Consider the following 22,670-nt stretch of genomic DNA (forward strand, 5'->3'; position numbering starts at 1 on the left):
CTCTGCGTGGCATTATGGACAGGGCACTGGAGGCAGAGCAGCAGGAGGAAGAGGAGGACTTCCTTGCCTCTCAAGGCCCCCTTTATCCTGAGAATCCTGACCCCATTATGCCTAGCTCCCAGAGGCCCGAGCAGGATCCAGGGGTGGAAGAGGAGGAGGAGGAGGAGGACGATTCTGCGGGAACTTTTGCAGGGTTTGAGGAGGAGGAGGAGGAAGACATGCGGCAATCTGCAAGGCCTAGTTTGACTCCCTCGGGACACTTTGGAGTAGTGCGTGGCTGGGAGGAGGAGGAGCCCGTTCAAGATAATGTCGTTTTGAGTGACCCCGAGGAGTCAGCTTCTCAGGCCTTCGCTAATTTGCGACGCATGGGAAACATCATGCTTCAGAGCCTGCGAAAGGACCCCAGAATCAAGGCCATTAAACAGACTGACCATTATTGGTTAGCCACCCTACTTGACCCCCGGTACAAGTCTAAAGTCTCTGAGCTTTTCCCATCCACCCAGAGAGTCCACAGGATCAAATCCCTTGAGGACAGTCTCAAGAGGATTCTGGTGAACACGTTCCCCGATTCCCATACGGTGCAGGGGCGGGGACAACCTACCAAGGATTCTACTGGTGGTCACGAGAGGAGCGTTGGAGAAGGCGTGCGGTTGACGGATGCCTTTCGGTCTTTTTTTAGTCCTCACCGCCCAGGCCTCTCAGCTGCCACATCGCATCGACAGCGTCTGCATCACATGGTGGACGATTACGTGAGGGCACAAAGTGACACAGAGGGCTTTTCATGTGACGATGCCGATCCACTGGCATACTGGGTCTTACGATTAGACCACTGGCCAGAACTGGCCCAGTATGCCATGGAGTTGTTGGCCTGCCCTGCTTCCAGTGTCCTATCGGAACGGGCATTCAGCGCAGCAGGAGGATTCGTCACAGACCATCGAACGAGACTCTCCACCGACTCAGTCGACCGTTTGACATTCATTAAAATGAATCAGTCGTGGATATCAAGCTTTGATGCACCTGATGCAGACCTTGTAGACTAGGCTATCATTGTGATGTGGCAGCTGAGCCTCAGTTCAAGCCTGGACCATGGTGCCACCCTCAAACCCTCCTCTCATTCTCTTTACGTTCACAGAACCTCATTTTGGTTATAACAAAAACTACCATGTTTGCGCACCTGTTCAAGAGGTGCACACCTTTACAATTTTTGGGCCTCCTTCAACACCAGCTCTTTAGGGTTAAGGTGGGGAGGCTATGCTAAAACAAAAACTACCATGTTTGCGCACCTGTTCCACAGGTGCACACCTTTACAATTTTTGGGCCTCCTTCAACACCAGCTCTTTGGGGTTACGGTGGGGAGGCTATGCTAAAAAGAAACTACCATGTTTGCGAACCTGTTCCACAGGTGCACACCTTTACAATTTTTGGGCCTCCTTCAACACCAGCTCTTTGGGGTTATGGTGGGGAGGCTATGCTAAACAAAAACTACCATGTTTGCGAACCTGTTCCACAGGTGCACACCTTTACAATTTGTGGGCCTCCTTCAACACCAGCTCTTTGGGGTTATGGTGGGGAGGCTATGCTAAACAAAAACAACCATGTTTGCGAACCTGTTCCACAGGTGCACACCTTTACAATTTTTGGGCCTCCTTCAACACCAGCTCTTTGGGGTTAAGGTGGGGAGGCTATGCTAAACAAAAACTACCATGTTTGCGAACCTCTTCCACAGGTGCACACCTTTACAATTTTTGGGCCTCCTTCAACACCAGCTCTTTGGGGTTATGGTGGGGAGGCTGCACCAACACCAAAACTACCATGTTTGCGCACCTGTTCCACATGTGCACACCTTCATAATTTTTACGCCTTCTTCAACACCAGCTCTTTGGGCTTACAGTGGTATGGCTCCGCCAACACCCAAACTGTAACAATCCTACAGGCTCACCTGAGTCAGAGGACTGCTGGCTGGAGGTATGAGTGGAGCCCAGTGGCAAGGACCGTAGGCCGATAGTAGGTGCAGGGAGTCTGGCAGAGGCTTGGTCAGATAATCCGGGTTGGCTACGGTGGTAGCGGTGCTGGATGCCGGATGGACACCAGGTAGTACTCTGCTGAGGACACGGGTTCACCTGAGGTGCGGAAACTAAGTGATAGCTGGTTTTCACTAGAGCCCCTGATGGTGGGGATAGACTGCGCTTCAAGCTAACACCAAGACGCGGTCCTCAGGATCACCCAGCCAGGCAGAGTGCAGGTTTGGTCCGAAGCGGAGGAGCAGACAAGGGATAACCAGAGAGAAGTCAGACGAGCCAAAGGTCGGGGCAGGCAGCAGTAAGCGTGGTCAGACAATCCGGATCAGCAACAGAGGTAGCAGTTCAGTAGGTAGGGACAAAGCAGAAGAGTAGTCGGTAGTCAATTCCTGGTCAGTGTTGGATTTGTGGTAGTAGATAGAGCAGCAGATGAGGAGAAGCTTGATCAGGGCTCAGGAGCTCAATAATCAGCAAGCTTGAGTGCACGGGGCTGGACTTATATAGGGAAGTACCAGGTGTCAGGAATCAAGGGTGATGAGCAAGGCTTGGCAAGACTAAGGTTGAATAATAGGCTTCAGGGAAGAATGTTCAGGGAAGAATGTTCAGGGAAGAATGTTCAGGGAGGAAAGTCCAGAGAGGACGGTAGCCTAGTAAGCAGGGCTAACGCCTGGGATGTGGCTGGTCTTGGGTTCGAATCCCGACACAAACAACAATTTTTGCACACCTGTCACACAGATGCATATCATTGTAATTTTTTTCCTTACAAAGGCAATTATTGCCTTCATTACCAGCACTTTCATAGGGATATGGTGTCAAGGCATCGTCGGCACCACCAAAGGCCCAATTTTTAAGCATCCTTTACTTCTTTTCAAAGTCAAGAGACAACAGTATTCATCCAAAACATCTCTAATCTTGTTCACTCTGCACTACATTGTGGCCCCTACCCCTAACCCTAACCCTCAATGTATCCGTGCATATATGTCTGTTTCTTGTGAGAATTCAAGTTAGAGTGCACCAAACACCATTTTACATGAAATAAAGTGCAACTACATACATCTTTGGACTTCTTGAAAACATTTGGTAATAATAGCCCCATTGTGGAAATACACCCGTTAATTATATGCACATTTAAAGAGACAGCACCTTTTTCCAAAAAAAAACTCTAATCTTGTTCCCAGTGCACTGCATTATGTCCCCATCATACACATTGGCTGTGCCGTTGATTAGGAGCAAAAGAAAGGTGCGGTTAAGCAAAAAAGTCATTTTTGAAGGTTTGGTATGCTATAATTCTGGTTCTGGACATGCTACAGAGCTGAAACTCACAGGTACACCTTTTAGACCCCCCAGACACTAAATCCAAAGAAATCTCTTTTTTTTTTTTTTTAATTTTTTCAATAATTGGCTCTCTATCAAAAACGACAATTTTTAAGAACTTTTTTTTGTGTGATTAATAGTCCCTGGGGCATGACCCAGAACCCTAGGCACTTTTTAGGGGCATTTATTGGGTTTTAGGGTTCAAAATTGTGTTTTTTGATTCCAGAAGTTTGGGTCCCATTGATTTCAATGGGGTTCTGGAATCCGAACCAAACTTTCCTGAAATTCGGGTGTTCTGGTCGAACCGAACTTTTCAAAAGTTCGATCATCCCTAATCTAGTGTAGTTAGAGTGCTCCTTTACACTTAAGTTAGCTTCAAAAATTTAGTTTCTGTAGGGAAAGTGTTAAGTGTAAAGGGACCGTAGTGTAGTGTAGGGTTAACTGACAGTGACTGCTATGGAAGGGTGACAAAACCCTTCCATAGCAGGGTGACCGCTATAGAGAAATGATAATTTCTCTGAGTTGCTTCGGGACAGGAATATGGCTTCTCACCAGCCAAGCATTTTTCATGCTGCAGGGGCTGCCACTGCCAGTGCTTTTTTGAGGACATGTTTGATGTCAGACATGACATCTGAACATGTGTATAGGGGGTATATATACACATATATGTCTGTATATATACCCCGAGACATATATAGGTGTGATAGTAGCAGAAATATATGCTTGCGCTAATGAAATCATTTACAGTAATATATTTCTGCTACTATCACACCTATATATGGCTAGGTGTCTATATACATATAATTATGTGTGTATATATACCACTATACACAAGTTCAGATGTTTTGCCTGCCTCAAAAGAACCCAAAAAAATGCCAAAAAAACGCTAGCGTCAAAAAAAAAAATGCCCAGGTGTGTTTTTGCTGGCATTTTTTGGGGGGTTTTGGAGGCAGGCAAAACATCTGAACTTGTGTATAGTGGTGTATATACACACATACATATATTTATATACACACCTAGACATATATAGGTGTGATAGTAGCAGAAATATATGCTTGCGCTAATGAAATCATTTACAGTAATATATTTCTGCTACTATCACACCTATATATGGCTAGGTGTCTATATACATATAATTATGTGTGTATATATACCACTATACACAAGTTCAGATGTTTTGCCTGCCTCAAAAGAACCCCAAAAAATGCCAAAAAAAACGCTAGCGTCAAAAAAAAATGCCCAGGTGTGTTTTTGCTGGCATTTTTTGGGAGTTTTTGGAGGCAGGCAAAACATCAGAACTTGTGCACAGTACCACTATACACAAGTTCAGATGTTTTTCCTGACTGCAAAGAACCCCAAAAAAATGCCTGCTTTGAAACCGGCAAGGTGTGAAAACCAAGAAGAGAAGCTAACCCCCTGAGCTGAAAGTGTTCTAATACAAACAATCCTTTTTTTTATGGTTCTGGACATGCTAAAGAGCTGAAACTTCACAGGTACACCTTTTAGACCCCCCAGACACAAAATCACACAAAAAAAGTTCTTAAAAATTGTCATTTTTGATAAAAAAGCCAATTATTGAAAAAATTAAAAAAAAAATAGATTTTTTGATTTTTAGTTTGGATTTCAGATCTGGGGGTCTAAAAAGTGTACATGTGAAGTTTCAGCTCTGTAGCATACCAGAGATTCACATCTCTGACGAAACGCGTCAAGTTGACACGCACGTTGCCTCGCTCTGAGCCCGCTGGTGGAACGCATGCCAAGATCCCACTTCCGGGAATGGCGGACTTACCAATAAGCATGGTAAAACCTTAGCCGCGAGGCTGGTAAGCGCCAGAGAAAGGGCAGGAGCATTTAGCACGAAGACTGTGTATGGTTTTTTGAATTTGCCCACGTCTTGAAGTGAGTTTTTAAAAACACAAGAGTGCACGATTTGTTGTTTTTTGGAGTGTTTTTAATGGAACTTGGAGTGTTTTAAAATGATGTTAATGTTCGTGAAATCACAAAATAAAGGATTTTTTAACACTATACACGAGGAGGAGCTCTCTGCTTTTTATATATTTTGAGCTACCAACTACTCTAGGAGAAGAAGTCCCCTGTCCCTCAACACCCGGGAGCATAAGTCATATCCAGTGGACCCTATACAGGAACCTGGAGGCAAAAGACAAAGCGTATATAGATTCCTTGTTGGCGTACGCCACCAGGAATCCACAACATCTGGTAAGTGAGTCTTCTTACCACACAGCACCTGAGGTGACCAGTGAAGGGACACAATATCGTTATTTCAGCACGATACTGCACTGAAGAGACTTTCTCCTGCACTATTGCACTTTTTTTTCTCCTTTTTTTATTTTTTTTTCTCCTTTTTTTTCTCCTTTTTCTCCTTTTTCCTCTTATTTCTATATTATGATTTTATGAATGTTTTAATCACAGAGGACATTTTTAAAAAGAACATACTGTCATAGTAAGGGTTAAGCTGTTTGATTTTTATTGTCATTTTTAGCCGGTTTTAATGCATATTTAACAAATTTTGAATATACATGCACTTTATGGTTAGCGCAGTTATTTCCTTTTATCTATTTATCATAATTTTTTTATTTTAACGTGCAGCTTACCAATATTAGAAAGTATACCAGTGGCGCAAGTGAATTTTTATACACCTTACCATAGAGCCACTTTGTAAAGTGGCATTATTAAAAACTCTTTTGCAACTTTCAGTAAAGTAAAGCTAGGTTTTTTAAACTGGTGCGGGACTTTTTAAAGGGCCAAACCACCAGAAGAGTGTCACAAATACTTTGCTGAATTTCCCCCTGTGTACCTATACATACATTTATGTCACAAGTTTCTGCGCCCGGAGAGCTTTAAAATCAAAATAATTTCACCTCAAAAGCACAACATAGGATTGTTACATTTTTAGATAAATTACAAGTAAACATACATTAGTCATGTAAGCCTTTAACATCATACACTCAGCTGTGCTTTGTTCCTTTTTAAAACAGACATGCTATAGTCGACATAATGATGGCTTACATTTATAGAAGCCTTTTCCTTCACAGTTATTCTGTAACTTTTTTTTTAAGCTGAAGATCAGACATTACAGCAACTTGTTTCTCTCCAAGAGTGACATGTGTATTCTTTGGGTAAAGCTGACTGTTTTGAAAGATTAAAGAAACATCTGCATTAATCTAAAAAGTTCTATTATGGATTTGTCCTTTTGCAGGCTAATAACAATAGCATTTGAGTTTGCAGTGAGGAAATAACCTTTTATTTTACTCCTGTCTAATAAATAAGCCCAGGTGCTCAAACTTCAACAGGTGCAGAGTGTTATGTCTGAAAAAGAGCTAATTAATCTTCAGATGAAATGCAACATGTTTATTTTTTTTAGGAATAACACAAACAGGATTATAACTTTTTGGTAAAGGAACATTAAAGCGAAGCTCCACCCGTTTTTGTGTTTATTAAAAGTCTTTTAACCACTTGCCGACCGCCCGCCGCAGATATACTGCGGCAGGCTGGCTCGACTGCGCGAACCGCTATACCGATCAGGGCCGTCTTTAACACAGGGCAAAAGGGGCAGCTGCCCTGGGCCTAGCCATTGTTGTGGGGCCCAAAGCAGCTGCCCCTTGAGCCCCCACTGCCCACAAATAGTTGATAAGTGCATTTGGTAGGACCCGAGAAAATATTTGCCCAGGGTCCAATCAATACTAAAGATGGCCCTGATACCGATACAGCTGTTCATGGGAGTGCTCCTGGGGGCAAGCGCGTGCCTGTTAGGCAGCGAGGTAGCCGTTCCATGGATTGCCGCCGGGCACCCCCAATCACTCCCGTGGAGAGAGAACGGCGGTCTGCTGTTGTTAACACAGTAGACCGTTGTTCTCTCTGGAATGAACACAGCGCGCTTGTGATCCTCCTATTTAGGATCACAGGTCTCTGTGTTGATTCCACAAGCCCATCCCCCTCACAGTTAGAAAGTATCCCCTAGGCATACACTTAACCCTTTGATCGCCCCTGAGTTAACCCCCTCCCTGCCAGTGTCATTATTACAGTAATAGTCCATATTTTTAGCACTGATTACTGTAGTAATGTCACTGGTCCCCCCAAAAGTGTCAAAAATGTCAGTTAGGGGTTCGATCTGTCCGCTGCAATGTCGCAGTCCCACTAAAAAATGCAGATTGCTGGCATTACTAGTACTAAATAAATAAATAAATAAAAATGGCATACATCTTTCCCCTAGTTGGTAGACGTGATAACTTTTGTGCAATCCAATCAAAATAAGCTGATTGGGATTTTTTTTAACCAAAAATATGTGGCAGAATACAAATTGGCTTAAAATGATGAAAAAATTTGAGTTTTTTTTTTTTTTTTTTTTATTGGGAATGCTATATAGCCAAAAGTGAAAAATATTGTTTTTTTTTTATTTTTCAGAATTGTCGCTCTTTTTTTGTTTATAGCGCAAAAAATAAAAATTGCATGGTGATCAAATACCACCAAAAGAAAGCTCTATTTGTGGGGAAAAAGGACATCATTATTAGGGTACAGCATCGCATGACCATGCAATTGTCTGTTAAAGTAACTCAGATCATTAAGGGGGCAAAACCTTCTGGGGCTGAAGTGGTAATAAACACATATATACCTGGTCCACGGTCCAGCAATGTGGCCAGCAGGAGCCTCTGTTCTCTCTCCCTTCCTACTCCCCGTGCCGCCTGCATCTCTAGAGTCGCGCTATGCATCCTGAGTGGATGGGCAATTTTCTGGGACCTGTGACGTGTCCCAGAAGATTGCAGGGAAAGAGGGGGAGAGGAGAAATTCTGCTTTAGCTACCTAGGCGGCCCAAGCAGAAGTGGGAGCGGGTACCTGTCAACTCTAGCTACCCACTCCCCCCCAAAAAAAAATGCCAAATGTGGCACATCAGGGGGTCAACTCAGGAGACCTTAAAGCGGAAGTTCCATTTTTGAGCGGAAGTTCCATTTTTGGGTGGAACTCTGCTGTAAGGCTACGTTGCCACTATGGCAATGCCAAAGTCACGCGACTTTGATGCAACTTTGAGTGCAATGTTGATCTGACTTTACACTCTCTGACTCAAAGTCACATCAAAAGTCACATAAAAGCAGTGCAGGCACCTTCTCAAAGTCACTGCAACTTCTAAGTCACTGCAACTTTAAGTCGCATAGATTGGAACAGGGGCCATTGAAATCAATGGCTATGACTTGTCAATACTGAAAACTGTAACACTCCAAATCCTAATAACATAAAATCATGCAACAATAGTAGTGACCCCCAAATCGCAAAAAAAAAAAAAAAAAACACACAATACAAGTGACTACTGTGTTAACATGAATATCTCTATTATGTGACAGTGAGAAACAATGATTATGTATAAAAAATGTATAAATATGCAAAAACAAGGGTGATAATGTAGCCCTTCCTGGTGATGCCAATAAGTGTGACATATACTCAATATAAACAACTAGTCAATGTGAACAAAGTCAAGAAAGCGAACGTGAAAAATGGTGATTAAAGCCCTTAAAGGAGTTGTAGAGGCAGAATGTTTCTTATATTAATGCATTCTATGCACTAAGATAAAAAGCCTTTTGTGTGCAGCAGTCCCCCTCAGCCCCCCAATACTTACTTGAGCCCCCTCTCTGTCCAGCGATGTCCACGAGTCCCTCTGCCTTACGGGAAGCGCCCTCCTGATTGGCTGAGACACCATTGGCTCCCACGGCTGTCAATCAAAATCAGTTAGCCACGGCTGTCAACCAAAATCAGTTAGCCAATCAGGAGAGATAGGGGTGGGGCCAAACGGCAGCTCTGTGTCTGAATGAACAGCTCAGGAGCCCCCATAGCAAGCAGCTTGCTGTGGGGGCACTCAATAGGAGGGAGGGGGCAGGAGCAGCAAAGAGGGACCAGGAAAAGGAGGATTTAGGTTGCTCTGAGCAAAACTAACTGCACAAAGGAGGTAAGTATAACAGGTTTGTTATTAAAAAGAAAAACAAAACGAGACTTTACAAAAACTTTAAGACAAACACACTTCTGTGGATGCTGTGTTCTTAAAAAAAAAAAAAAAAAAAAAAAAAAAACCTTTGCCCCTCTACCATATGCACTCACTCTATAAAGGTCCATATAAGTCTTCTCCTTAGGAGTATAACTCCAATAGCTGGCAGCTCTGCTCCTGTTCCTGGGGTACTTACTTCACTCTGCAATACTCCTCATACAAACAATGCTCAAAAAATTTGAGAAACCGCCATAGTGCTAAACTGTGTAAAATCGGTACTTTATTAAAATGCTAAAAATCCCACTCACATTTGTAGGTGCACTACCTCCAGTGATAAATCACTAAACACATTGGGGGTACATGGCCTCCTTAACAGTCACTTAGATGTTTGCAGCAACTCAGCTCAGGGAGATGCAAAAGCTTCCTATTGATGCGCGATGACATCATGAAGCTCCGCCCTGATGCATTTCGTCACTTGTCGTATGACTTTCTAAAGGGGTAAGGGTCCCGGTGTCATCGCATGACCTTATATAGTGAACCTTAATTGTATGTGTGGCAGGTGCCATTTTGTTGCCCCCCCCCCCTTTCCACAATATAAATGTGTTTTGTTAAGATCGCAGAAATCAAAAACATGGAAGACTTAAGATCAGCTTCATGTAACCGTGGTGAGAAAATTAGGCTCGTATAGTTTTACATGACAAATTTGGTTTATTATCAGGTATATAAGACACTGACTTTGGATGAGGGGGAAAGCCAAATTATTTGCTGTGCTGTGCTGTGGGGGCACCCGAGCCGAGCTGCAGATCCCTGTGTCCATTCAGACACGGAGCTGCCATTCGGCCTAGCCCCCTCTCTCTCTCTCCTGATTGGCTCACTGACTTTGATTGACAGCCACGGAAGCCAATGGCGCTATGGCTGTATCTCAGCCAATCAGGAGAGAGAGTCCCAGGATGGCCGAGAGACTCTTGGACATCGCTGGACAGAGAGGGGGCACAGGTAAGTATTAGGGGTGCTGAGGGAGTTGGTACACACAGAAGGCTTTTTATCTTCATGCACTAAAACTGGAGAGTGCAAAATCTGGTGCAGCTCTGCGTAGAAACAAATCAGCTTGTTCAATTAAACTTTGACAAATAAAAAAAATGGAAGCTGATTTGTTTCTACGCAGAGCTGCACCAGATTTTGCACTCTCCAGTTTTAGTAAATCAACCTCATGCTGTATTTTTTAAACATGAAACACAATGTGCTAAATCTATTTTTTAACTGCAACTAGCGTAAATACTTGATTTTAATATGACATACAACTACACAACACACATACTACTATACAACTAGCACTCATATGTGTGTAGCACAATTCCCAGTATGTATCCCCCTGGGTCACCGGGTGCAACAAAAGTACCTTTAAGCATGTTTCTCCAAGTGTGAGCACTGAGACAATTACCAGTCCAGTATCTTTGGGTTTTTGTATTTATTTGGTAACTTGGACAGGAGAAGGGATGAGTGGGATTCTCCTTGAACTAAACTAGGCTCATTAAGCGGGGACACTCGAACAATACTGTTAACGCTGACTTGACGCTGGTTAACGCTGGCCAGGTGCCTATTAACGCTGACTTGACTCTGGACCACTTTCACACTAAAGAAGTCCTCGTTAAAGCTCCCCCTAAGCATTCCTGCTGAGGTAGCTGTTTGAATACACTGCTGCACTGCTGAACACACTCTCTCACTAATCTTCTGGGCTTAGACACTGGCACCCCCTTTCTCAATTACAACTACTGTCTCGCTGGCTCCTGGATCCCTTTGACCTTCTGAAGTGGCCCCCTCTCTCAGGCAGACCCCTGGGCAGTTTTGAGTACTCATAACACTGTTTTTCCCGGGAAACTTCTGCCCAGCAGCTCCACTTGGTCAGCACTCTGGATCCTTCCTGCAGCCCAGCTCAACCTCCGGTCCTCTAGGCCGACCACCCAGGACACCCTCTCTTGCTCTGACAGGAGGAGAGACAGCCGTCAGCCTCCTCCTGGGACTCTGCTTCCTGCCAAAGATGCACATGCTCCCCTCAGACTTATAACTCATCCCAGGGTGCATTGCGGCAAACTCCGCCCAATGAGACAGCCATAAGTCCTGGTGTGCTATTGGCCAGGTTTCCTCCACTGTCAAAAAAGAGTCCTCATTGGAAACAGTGGGGAGACTCCCCAGACTCAATAGATCACAACTGGAAACATGTGACATCCTAACTAAATGATCAGGCCCCCCCGATAAGCATGCAGGGCCACATATATGCATTTTACTAGCACCTACCTAGGAGGGTGCTACATCTGGAAGGAAGGGCCAACCCTAGGAACCAGTCAGTTGTGCTGCACTGCACGGAAGCTGATATTCTGACAGAATGAGATTTACCAAAAGGAGGGGCAACTTAAAGTGTTATTAAAGTCATATTTTTTTTTATTAAAATACCAAACATGGTATACTTACCTGCTCTGTGAAGTGGTAATGCACAGAGTGGCCCGATCCTCCTCTTGTGGGGTCCCCGGAGGTTGATCTTAGTCCTCCTCTTCTTACGGCCACCATAGCCAGCCACTTGCTATGGGGAGAAGCGTGGTCTGTGCGCTCCCGACCTGTGTGTCTATGGAGCTGCCCTACATAGAACTACACAGCGGGACTTAGCCCCCCCCCCCCCACACTTCCTCTTCACTGCATTTGATTGACAGCACAACAGCCAAATCCTTTTACTCGTCACACGGGGGAAGGGGGGCACAGGGGAATTGAAAATGTTTTTAAGTTTAGTAACACTTTAACACCATGCTGCTGCTCCTTTACTGTGGGCAGGAAGGTGATAAAATCACTTCATTTATTGGTCTTGAGTAGATAACCCCAACACTCTCTGTCACTTTAAAACAAAGGCAGTGTGATGTTCACACTGTCACTGTCACCCTTTAAAACTGCTAGCTTTGCTGATAATATGGTTGATTTACTAAAGGCAGAAAAACTGTTCACATTGCAAGGGAAGTTGCACTTTGCAAGGGAATTTGCCCCAGAGCTTAGTGAATGAAGTGAAGCTTTGCTGACTTTATTCATTCAGTCATATGCAAGCACAAAATGCGTTTTTTTTTTCCTTGAACAATTTTGGGTACTCTTTGAAAACTGAAATTTCACCACATTCACTCTTTTCAGTTTGGTGTGCTTTGTCATGCTTTAGCAGGGTGACAAAAGCACATGAAAACTATTGCCTATTAAATCCTATGTATCTGTTCACACTGCAAGTGCATTGCGCTTTGAAAAGTCCTGTGTGCCGTCTTTTTGGTGCAGTTTTTCAAAAGCGTATTAAAAGGGCACCTTCCATTGTAAGTCAAAAGGAACGTATGTGTAGCGGGTGCCCTGCATCTCCCGCGACCGTGCCAAGCTGACCGGGGCTCTCACTGAAGTGAGAAACACAGCCTTTCAGCTTCTCCAGGGGAATTTCCCCCCCCCTCCCTATCTTCTTCTCACTGTGCAGTGAGGAGGGACACACACAGAGCTTCTCACTCTGCTCCCTCCCCTGCTTCCTGATTGGCAGGGGGAAGGAACCAATGACCTGTTCTTGAACAAGGTTATCCAGCGCCCAGGGCAAAGATGGCAAACCTCAGGTGGAGGGGGCGGGGCTATTAGTGGTGCATAGTGCAAAAGGCTCCATTCACAGCACTTATAGGGCAGTCCATTAATTTTAATGGGCTGCCCTATGCATGATGAATGCAAAAAATAACGTTTTTAAAAGTTACACTGCACTAAAACACATGGTACTTTGTTATCATGCGTTTTGTTGCAGGTGAATGAGTGCAAAAGTGTGTGTTATGCAAATTAAGAATTTACATTGCCAATGCACACCTGTAAAAGAGCTGTGTGTGTTGTGTATTGCAGAAATGCAGGCAATTTTGCACAGATTCCTGCAATGCACAAATGTTTACCTAGGGAATTAATTAAATTTAAAAATCTGTGGTTGCTAAAAGTTCTAAATCTCTCTCTAATTAAACATTAATGTAGGCCAATCACACCCACACTTTGAATAAAAGAAAATAAAACCACTGAACATAAGGTGTCCTCCTCAGAGTCCCCCTTTACATCAGGTGTCCCAGTCAAAGTCCCCTTTTACATCAGATGCCCCCATCAGTATCCCTCTTTACATCAGGTGTCCCTATCGGAGTCAACCTTTACATCAGGTGTCCCCATCAGAATCAACCTTTACTTCAGGTGTCCCTATCACTGTCCCCTTCACATTAGGTGTCCCCATCAGAGTCAACCTTTACATTAGATTTCCCCATCAGAGTCCCCATTTACATCATGTGTTCCCCTTTTCATCACAAGCGCCCGTCAGAGTCCCCCTTTAGTTCAGGTGCCCTTATCAGAGTCACCCTTTACATCAGGTGTCCCCTGTTACAGCTGCCCCCTTACACAATGTGTCCTATCACAGTGTCCCCATCAGTGTGCCCCTATAAAATTTGTCCCCATCAGAGTGCCCCCTTACACAATGTGTTCCCATCAGAGTCTCCCCTTACACAATGTGTCCCCATCAGAGTACCTCCTTACACAATGTGCCCCCTTACACAAAGTGTCCCCATCACAATTTACCCATCTCAATTTCCCCATCAGAGTGTCTCCATCAGGGTTTGTCCCCATCCCAGCGTCTCCATCAGAGTGTGCCCATCAGAGTATCCCCATCACAATGTCCATATCAGAGTGGCCCCATCACAATGTCCACATCAAAGTATCCCCATCACAATGTCCACATCAGAGTGGCCCCATCACAATGTCCACATCAGAGTGTTCCCATTACAATGTCCCCATCAGAGTGTCCCCATCAGAGTGTCCCCATTACAATGTCCCCATCAGAGTGTCCCCATCACACTGTCCCCATCAGAGTGTCCCTATCACAATGTCCCCATCACAGTGTCCCCATCAGAGTGTCCTCATCTCAATGCCCACATCAGAGTGTCCCCATCACAATGTCCCATTTAGAGTGTCCCATCACAATGTCCCCATCAGAGTATCCCCATCACAATTTCCACATCAGTGTGTCCCCATCACAATGTCAACATCAGAGTGTCCCCTTGCACAAAGTGCCCCCCATTAGAGTGTCCCTATCACAATGTCCCCATCAGATTGCCCCCTTACACAATGTGTCCCCAGCAGAGTGTCCCCATCAGAGTGTTCCCTTCACAATGTCCCCATCAAAGTGTTCCCATCACAATGTCCCCATCAGGGTGTCCCCTTAAACAATGTGTCCGCATCAGAGTGTCCCATCACAGTGTCTCCATAACAATGTCCCTATCAGTGTGACCCCATCACAATGTCCCCATCAGAGTGCACCATCAGAGTGTCCCCATCACAATGTCTCCATCAGAGTGTCTCCATCAGAGTGTCCCCATCACAATGTCTCCATTAGAGTGTCTCCATCACAATGTTCCTATCAGAGTGTCCTCATCACAATGTCCCCATTACAGTGTCCCCTTTAGAGTGTCCCCATCAGAGTTTCCCCATCAGAGTGTGCCAAACACAATGTCCCCATCAGAGTGTCCCCATCAGAGTATCCCCATCACAATGTCCCTATCACAATGTTCCCATCACAATGTCCAAAAAACTGTGTCCCCATCAGAGTGTCCCCATCACAATGTCCCCCTCAGAGTGTGCCCATCAGAGTATCCCCATCACAGTGTCCACATCAGAGTGGCCCCATCACAATGTCCACATCAGAGTAACCCCATCACAATGTCCACATCAGAGTGGCCCCATCACAATGTCCACATCAGATTATCCCCATCACAATGTCCCCATCAGAGTGTTCCCATTACAATGTCCCCATCAGAGTGTCCCCACCACAATGTCCCCATTACAATGTCCCCATCAGAGTGTCCCCATCACACTGTCCCCATCAGAGTGTCCCTATCACAATGTCCCCATCACAGTGTCCCCATCAGAGTGTCCCCATCACAGTGTCCTCATCTCAATGCCCACATCAGAGTGTCCCCATCACAATGTCCCCATCAGAGTATCTCCATCACAATTTCCACATCAGTGTGTCCCCATCACAATGTCAACATCAGAGTGTCTCCTTACACAAAGTGCCCCCATTAGAGTGTCCCTATCACAATGTCCCCATCAGATTGCCCCCTTACACAATGTGTCCCCATCAGAGTGTCCCCATCAGAGTGTTCCCTTCACAATGTCCCCATCAGAGTGTTCCCATCACAATGTCCCCATCACAATGTCCCCATCAGAGTGTCCCCTTACACAATGTGTCCGCATCAGAGTGTCCCATCACAGTGTCTCCATAACAATATCCCTATCAGTGTGACCCCATCACAATGTCCCCATCAGAGTGCCCCATCAGAGTGTCCCCATCACAATGTCTCCATCAGAGTGTCTCCATCAGAGTGTCTCCATCAGAGTATCCCCATCACAATGTCTCCATCAGAGTGTCTCCATCACAATGTTCCTATCAGAGTGTGGTCATCACAATGTCCCCATCACAATGTCCCCATTACAGTGTCCCCTTTATAGTGTCCCCATCAGAGTTTCCCCATCGGAGTGTCCCAATCACAATGTCCCCATCAGAGTATCCCCATCACAATGTCCCCATCAGAGTGTCCCTATCACAATGTTTCCATCACAATGTCCAAAAAACTGTGTCCCCATCACAGTGTCCCCATCACAATGTCCCCATCAGAGTGTTCCCATCACAATGTCCCCATCACAGTGTCCCCATCACAGTGTCCCCATCACAATGTCCCCCCTCACAATGTCCCCATTACAGTGTCCCCATCACAATGTCCCCATCAGTGTGTCCCCATCACAATGTCCCCATCAGAGTGTTCTCATCAAAGTGTCCCCATCACAGTGTCCCCGTCACAGTGTCCCCATCACAATGTCCCCATCAGAGTGTCCCTATCACAATGTTCCCATCACAATGTCCAAAAAACTGTGTCCCCATCACAGTGTCCCCATCAGTGTGTCCCCATCACAATGTCCTCATCAGAGTGTTCTCATCAAAGTGTCGCCATCAGAGTGTCCCCATCACAGTGTCCCCATCACAATGTCCCCATCAGAGTGTGCCCATCAGTGTGTTCCCTTCACAATGTCCCCATCAGAGTGTCCCCATCACAATGTCACAAGAAAAACGTCCTGGCTGTTTTTCCCAGGCTTTTGCTGATTGACTCTCCTATACATTTTCTCTTTCTACTTAATTAATAAAATATATTGTTGAATTCAGTTTGCATTGTGTTTGTGTGTGTCCTTCACTGACACATATAAACATATTCAACATATTCAGCGCTACATATGAAAAATGCATCAGTGTGAAAGGGCCTTAAGCCCTGGGGAAACATCAATTGCAAAGTGTAACTTCACTAACAAAGTGAACAGCCTATTTAGCTTTAGTAAATCAAACCCTATGAATCAGCTTAGTTTGTTATTAAAATACATTCTCGTTTTCACCTGTCCAATACAAACATTGGCATGTACAAAAAGAACCAGACAAAGGAAATAGAGATTATAGAATAAACTATGTATTCATTTTCTATATCTAGAAATAATCTAGACAATTGATGTTATCCACAGTAGATGTTCAAGTTGGTGCAATGAATCAAGATGAATTATATCCAGCTTATCATACATTATATTGCTGCAAAACCCAGCAATAAATACCTGCTTAACCATTTCTGGACCAGAAGGATTTGTCCCTTTGAAGAGGTTGTAAACCCTCTCTTATAACTTGTATCTATAGGTAAGCCATTAATATGGCTTACCTATAGGTACTATAAATATCTCCTAAACTTGCACCGTTTAGGAGATATTTACTTTTAATGCAGACGATGACGTCATCCATCGCCACCTGCGCCATTCCTTTAGAGCCCTGTGCAGTAAACAGGGGCTCCCGTGCGCATGTGCGGGAGTGATATCATTGCGCCTCTGGCCAATCAGATGGCCAGAGGACGTGAACCAGGAAGCAGGACAGCCAAACATGTCGACCGTGTCTCTGCTGAGCGGGCGGCACTGCGGAGACTTTGTTCTAAGGTAAGTATTTCATAATGAGCTAGTATGCTATGCATACTAGCTCATTATGCCTTTGTCTTACAGGGGTTTTTTTTTTTTCTTTTTTTTTGGGTTTACAACCTCTTTAATGACCAGGCAATGTTTTTCAATTCGGCACTGCGTTAATTTAAGAAACAATTGTGCAGTCATTCGACGCTGTACCTAAATAAAGTTGATGTCCTTTTTTTCCCCACAAATAGAGCTTTCTTTTGGTGGTATTTGATCACCTGTGCAATTTTTATTTTGTACGCTATAGACAAAAAAATTAGCAACAATTCTGGAAAAAAAAAACAAAACATTATTTTTCACTTTCTGCTATATACCCCCCCCCCCCCCCCCACAAAAAAAATAAAAAAAAAATCATCCTTTTAGGCCAATTTTTATTCTGCTACAAATTTTTGGTAAAAAAAAATCCCAATAAGCGTATTCTGATTGGTTTGCGCAAAAGTTATCGCGTCTACAAACTAGGCGAAAAATGTATGTCATTTTTATTTTTTACTGGGACTGCAACACTGCGGTGGCCAGATCGGACCCCTAACTGACATTTTTGACACTTATGGGGGGACCAGTGATGTTACTACAGTAATCAGTGGTAAAAATATGCACTGTTACTGTAATATTGACACTAGCAGGGAAGGGGTTAAGCTGGGGGTGATCAAAGGGTTAAGTGTGAGCCTAGGGGAGTGTTTTCTAACTGTATAGGGGGAGGGACTTGGGAAATTAACACAGAGACCTGTGATCCTATATAGAAGGATCACAGGCTCTCTGTGATAATTTCAGAGAGAACAACGGTCTGCTGTGTTTACAACAGCGGACTGTCCTCTCAGCAGGGAGCGATTGCAGGTGCCCTGCGGCAATCAGTGCTGCCTGTCCCATGGATCGACATCCCCACTGCCTAGTGGGGGCGGGCATGTGCCGCCGGCATGGCACGCTCGCTCCCAGGAGCGCTCCCGCAAACCACCATACAGGTACGGCGATTTGCGCAGCTGAGCCAGCCTGCTGCAGTATATATATTGTTGCAGGTGAATGAGTGCAAAAGCAAGGTGTGTGTTATGCAAATAAAGAATTAACATCGCCAATGCACACCTGTAAAAGAGCTGTGTGTGTTTGTGTATTGCAGAAATGCAGGCAATTTTGTACACATTCCTGCAATGCACATTTACCTTGGGAAGAGGGAATTAATTCTATTTCAAAAAGCTGCGGTTGCTAAAAGTTCTAAATCTCTCTCTAATAAAACATTAATGTAGGCCAATCACACACACACTTCAAATAAAAGAAAAAAAAACACTTAACATAAGGTGTCCTCATCAGAGTTCCCCTTTACATCAGGTGTCCCATTGAAAGCATGTGCTGCTGGCAGCGCGCGCTCGCTCCCAGGAGCGCTCCCGCAAACCGCCGTACAGGTACGGCCATTTGCGCAGCTGAGCCAGCTTGTTGCAGTATATTTGCCTCAGGCGGTCGGCAAGTGGTAAACAACACTGTATACACTAATGACCATGGACCTACTACCTTTGATAAAAAGAGGAAAACATCCTGCAAAAACGGGCAACATTTATGACTGTTGTCCCTTTTGACTGTTTTTGATAGTACAGTAATCTTATAAGTCAGAAAAAATCGTTCGGAACTGACCTCATTTTTTTCAACTGTAGCCTAAAGTGGATATATAGGCTGAAAGTTATTTACCTTCCCGCATTCTTTGCATGAAGGTAAAAAACCTTCAGTGTGCAGCTCCCCCTCAGGCCCCCTAATACTTACCTAAATCCAATTCAGTGATGTGCTCTCCCGGGTCTCTACCTCCTGATTGGCTGGGATGCAGTAGCAGGAGCCATTGGCTCCCTCTGCTGTCAATCACAGTGGGGGGGGGGCAGGGCTGAGCCACACTCTCTGTGTCTTATGGACGCAGAGAGCTGCTCGGGAGTGAGCATGCACGAGTGCCCCCACAGCAAGCGTCTTACTTTGGGGGCAGTCGGCAAGGAGGAAGGGCCCAGAGCACTGGCGGGGACCTGAGAAAAGGAGGATTGGGGCTGCTCTGTGCAAAACCACTACACAAAGCAGGTGCACAAAGCAGGAAAGTATGACATCTTTGCTATTTTTTTTTAACCACTTCTGGACCGGAAGGATATGCCCCCTCAATGACCAGGCCATTTTTTGCGATTCGGCACTGCGTTACTTTAACGGACAATTTTGCAGTTGGGTGACACTGCACCCAAATAAAATTGAGGTATTTTTTTTTCCACAAATAGAGCCTTCTTTCAGGTGGTATTTGATCACCTGTGCGATTTTTACTTTTTGCGCTATAAACAAAAAAAGAGCGACAATTCTGAAAAAAAAAAAATATATTTTTCACATTCTGGGCACCAGGATCGACAATATTGAACACTCTGTGGACACACAGGCTTCATCTATTAACTCCATAATAGATAACTTGAATTCCCAAACGGATGAAATTTCCTGGCTTAAGAACAAGGTGGCTGATCTGCAGGATCGCTCCAGACGCAACAACATCAAGCTAAGAGGGATGCCAGAGTCCATATTATCTCCTCAACTTCTAGCTCATTTTACTGCCTTATTCAAAGCCTTGGTTCCCTCAATCCCTCAGTCAGAGTTACTCATAGACAGGATCCACAGATTGCCTAAACCTGCCTTCCTGACTGGGGATGTGCCTAGGGACGTCCTGCTGAGAGTAAATTTTTATAATGTTAAGGAACAAATAATACTGGCGTCCAGACAGGCCACAAATCTGCCAGAGACTCACAGCAATGTCCAACTGCTTCCAGACCTGTCTAGACATATGTTCAAGCTAGACGCAACCTCGCCATGATCACCAAGGCATTATGAAACAATCAAGTGCCACATAAATGGAAGTACCCTGCGACTCTTTCAGTCACATATGGAGGTTCCACTGTGCAAGTCAAAACATTGGAGAAAGGAATCGCTATGCTGTGACAATGGAACATTCTCCCACCTGTACAACCTGCCTTGTCCCACTCCCCACCCCTGCGACCTTTGGAAGGAGACTGGCAGGTGGTGTCCCGCAAGAGGCCTCCGAAACCTGCTTCTATCCAAGAAAGTCCTAACACCATCTGACGCTTCCACGTTCATTGTCCACGGCCATTGAAAGTAGAACTTTCCCCTGGCCCTTCAGCTGTACATTAACGGATTTATCCATTCGCAGACCGCCGAGACGGTCCCTTTCTTAACGTTCTTTCAAGTTTTTACCTTTTTCTTTTATTGTTTTTCTTCGCTATCAGCATTAGCATTATGCTCAACAGCAATTGGTATATATCACAAACTACTACGCCTTGAATCTCACTGGTACATTCCTCACCCTCAGCAATACACACTTAAATCTCATCGTAAATGACCATTAAATTCCTATCGATAAATGCCAATGGTCTGAACCACCCAGCTAAACGCCAGTCTCTGTGGAAGGAAGTGACAACCAGCAAAGCAGACGTGATCTCCATTCAAGAAACTTACTTCCAAGAAGGGAATCACCCACCTGTCACCCATAAAGACTTCACGCAAATTCTACTAGCCTCCAGTCCAGAGAAGAAAAGAGGCGTCATGCTGGCGTTTAGGAACTCACTCACAGTCCAGATCAAAAGGACCATTTTGGATCCCCAAGGTAGATTCATCAAAGCTGTGTGTGAAGTGAATGACCTGCCACTAACCATTGTGAATCTTTATGCACCGAACTCCCATCAACTTAGGTTTATCCGCAGACTCCTCAAGCAAGTATACCAAGTCAAAAGTGGGCATTTACTGTTGTGTGGGGACTTTAACATTGTTGTCGATCCTGGGCTGGACTCCTCTGCCTCCCCCCGGGGCCGACAACAATCGTTGGGAGCTCTTTTACACTCCCCAAAACTGTACGATGTATGGAGATGCCAACATATCACAGAGAGGGACTACTCCTTTTTTCCTTCTAGGCATCCTTCATACTCTAGATTAGACATGTTTATTACGGATATGTATCTACTGAATAAGGCGTCCTCCTCGGTGGTTAAGGACATCACCTGATCTGACCACGCAGTGGTGGAATTAACCATTGAGGGGTCCACAAAATGTATGCAGTCTTATGTGCGGAGATGCGATGTACGTTCCTTACAGGACCAGGGTTGTCAGGCTCGAGTTTCTGAGAGCCTGAAAGAATTTTTTGACATATAATACACCATTGGTCTCCGACCCATGGGTGCTGTGGGGTGCACACAAGGCCTTAATTCAGGGGGGTGTGCATCCAGCAGCAGGCACGGCTTCGGAGACTGCGGAGGGAGAAGCTATCCTCTCTTTTAACTAACATTCATAAACTCCACATAAACTGAAGCAGACAACAAAACTAACCCAACTACCACATTGTCTCTCGCCCTTATAAAACTCAGGCAAGAGCCTATGTCTCCTTCTTCTGGAGCAATCTGATAGGCACTTGAACTATCTGAAACAAAAACATTACTCCAAAGCGAACAAGGCTGGCAAATATCTGGCGAATGAGGTCAAACGCAGAAAAGCCAAATCTAGAATCCCATTTCTTACACACCTTACAACTAAAGATAAAAAAACCCACCCGCAAGCCATAGCGGATGAATTTGCTGAATTCTATAGTGCACTCTATAACCTAAAAAATAATCCCTTGGAACCACAACAAACTGAAGCAGATATAGAACGCTTCTTAAACGCCATTAGTCTGCCATCTCTTTCGGCTTCCCAACTAAAGGACCTTAATTCCCCGATAACACTGGCCGAAGTCCAAGCTAGCGTTAAATCCCTGCCGAAGGGCAAATCTCCTGGACCAGATGGCCTTGTGAATGAGTTTTATCAACTCTTCATGTCGCACATAGGCCCAACCATGACAGCTGTGTTTAATAAAGCCATTGAGGAATCCTCCCTCCCTAAAGATATACTGGGCGCACACATAGTTACACTGCCCAAACCGGGTAAAGACCCCATAACGCCAGCGAATTTCTGTCCAATTCCACTTTTAAATTCGGACGCTAAAATATATGCACGCATCCTTTCCAAACGTATTCAACACATACTGCCTACACTCATCAACGAGGACCAAATTGGATTTACGCCGGGTAGGCAAACCTATGATGCCACTAGGAGAATGCTAGATATCATGCACATAGCACAACAAACAAAGAAACCTTCACTACTCCTCACCCTAGACGCAGATAAGGCCTTTGATAGGGTACATTGGGGATACATGCATTCTACCCTACTGAAATTTGGCTTCTCAGGCCCCCATACTCTCTGCTATACAAGCTCTCTACTTTTTCCCCACCGCACAA

This window comes from Pelophylax lessonae (assembly GCF_965119305.1).
Source record: "Pelophylax lessonae genome assembly, chromosome: 9".
In the NCBI taxonomy this organism is placed as follows: domain Eukaryota; kingdom Metazoa; phylum Chordata; class Amphibia; order Anura; family Ranidae; genus Pelophylax; species Pelophylax lessonae.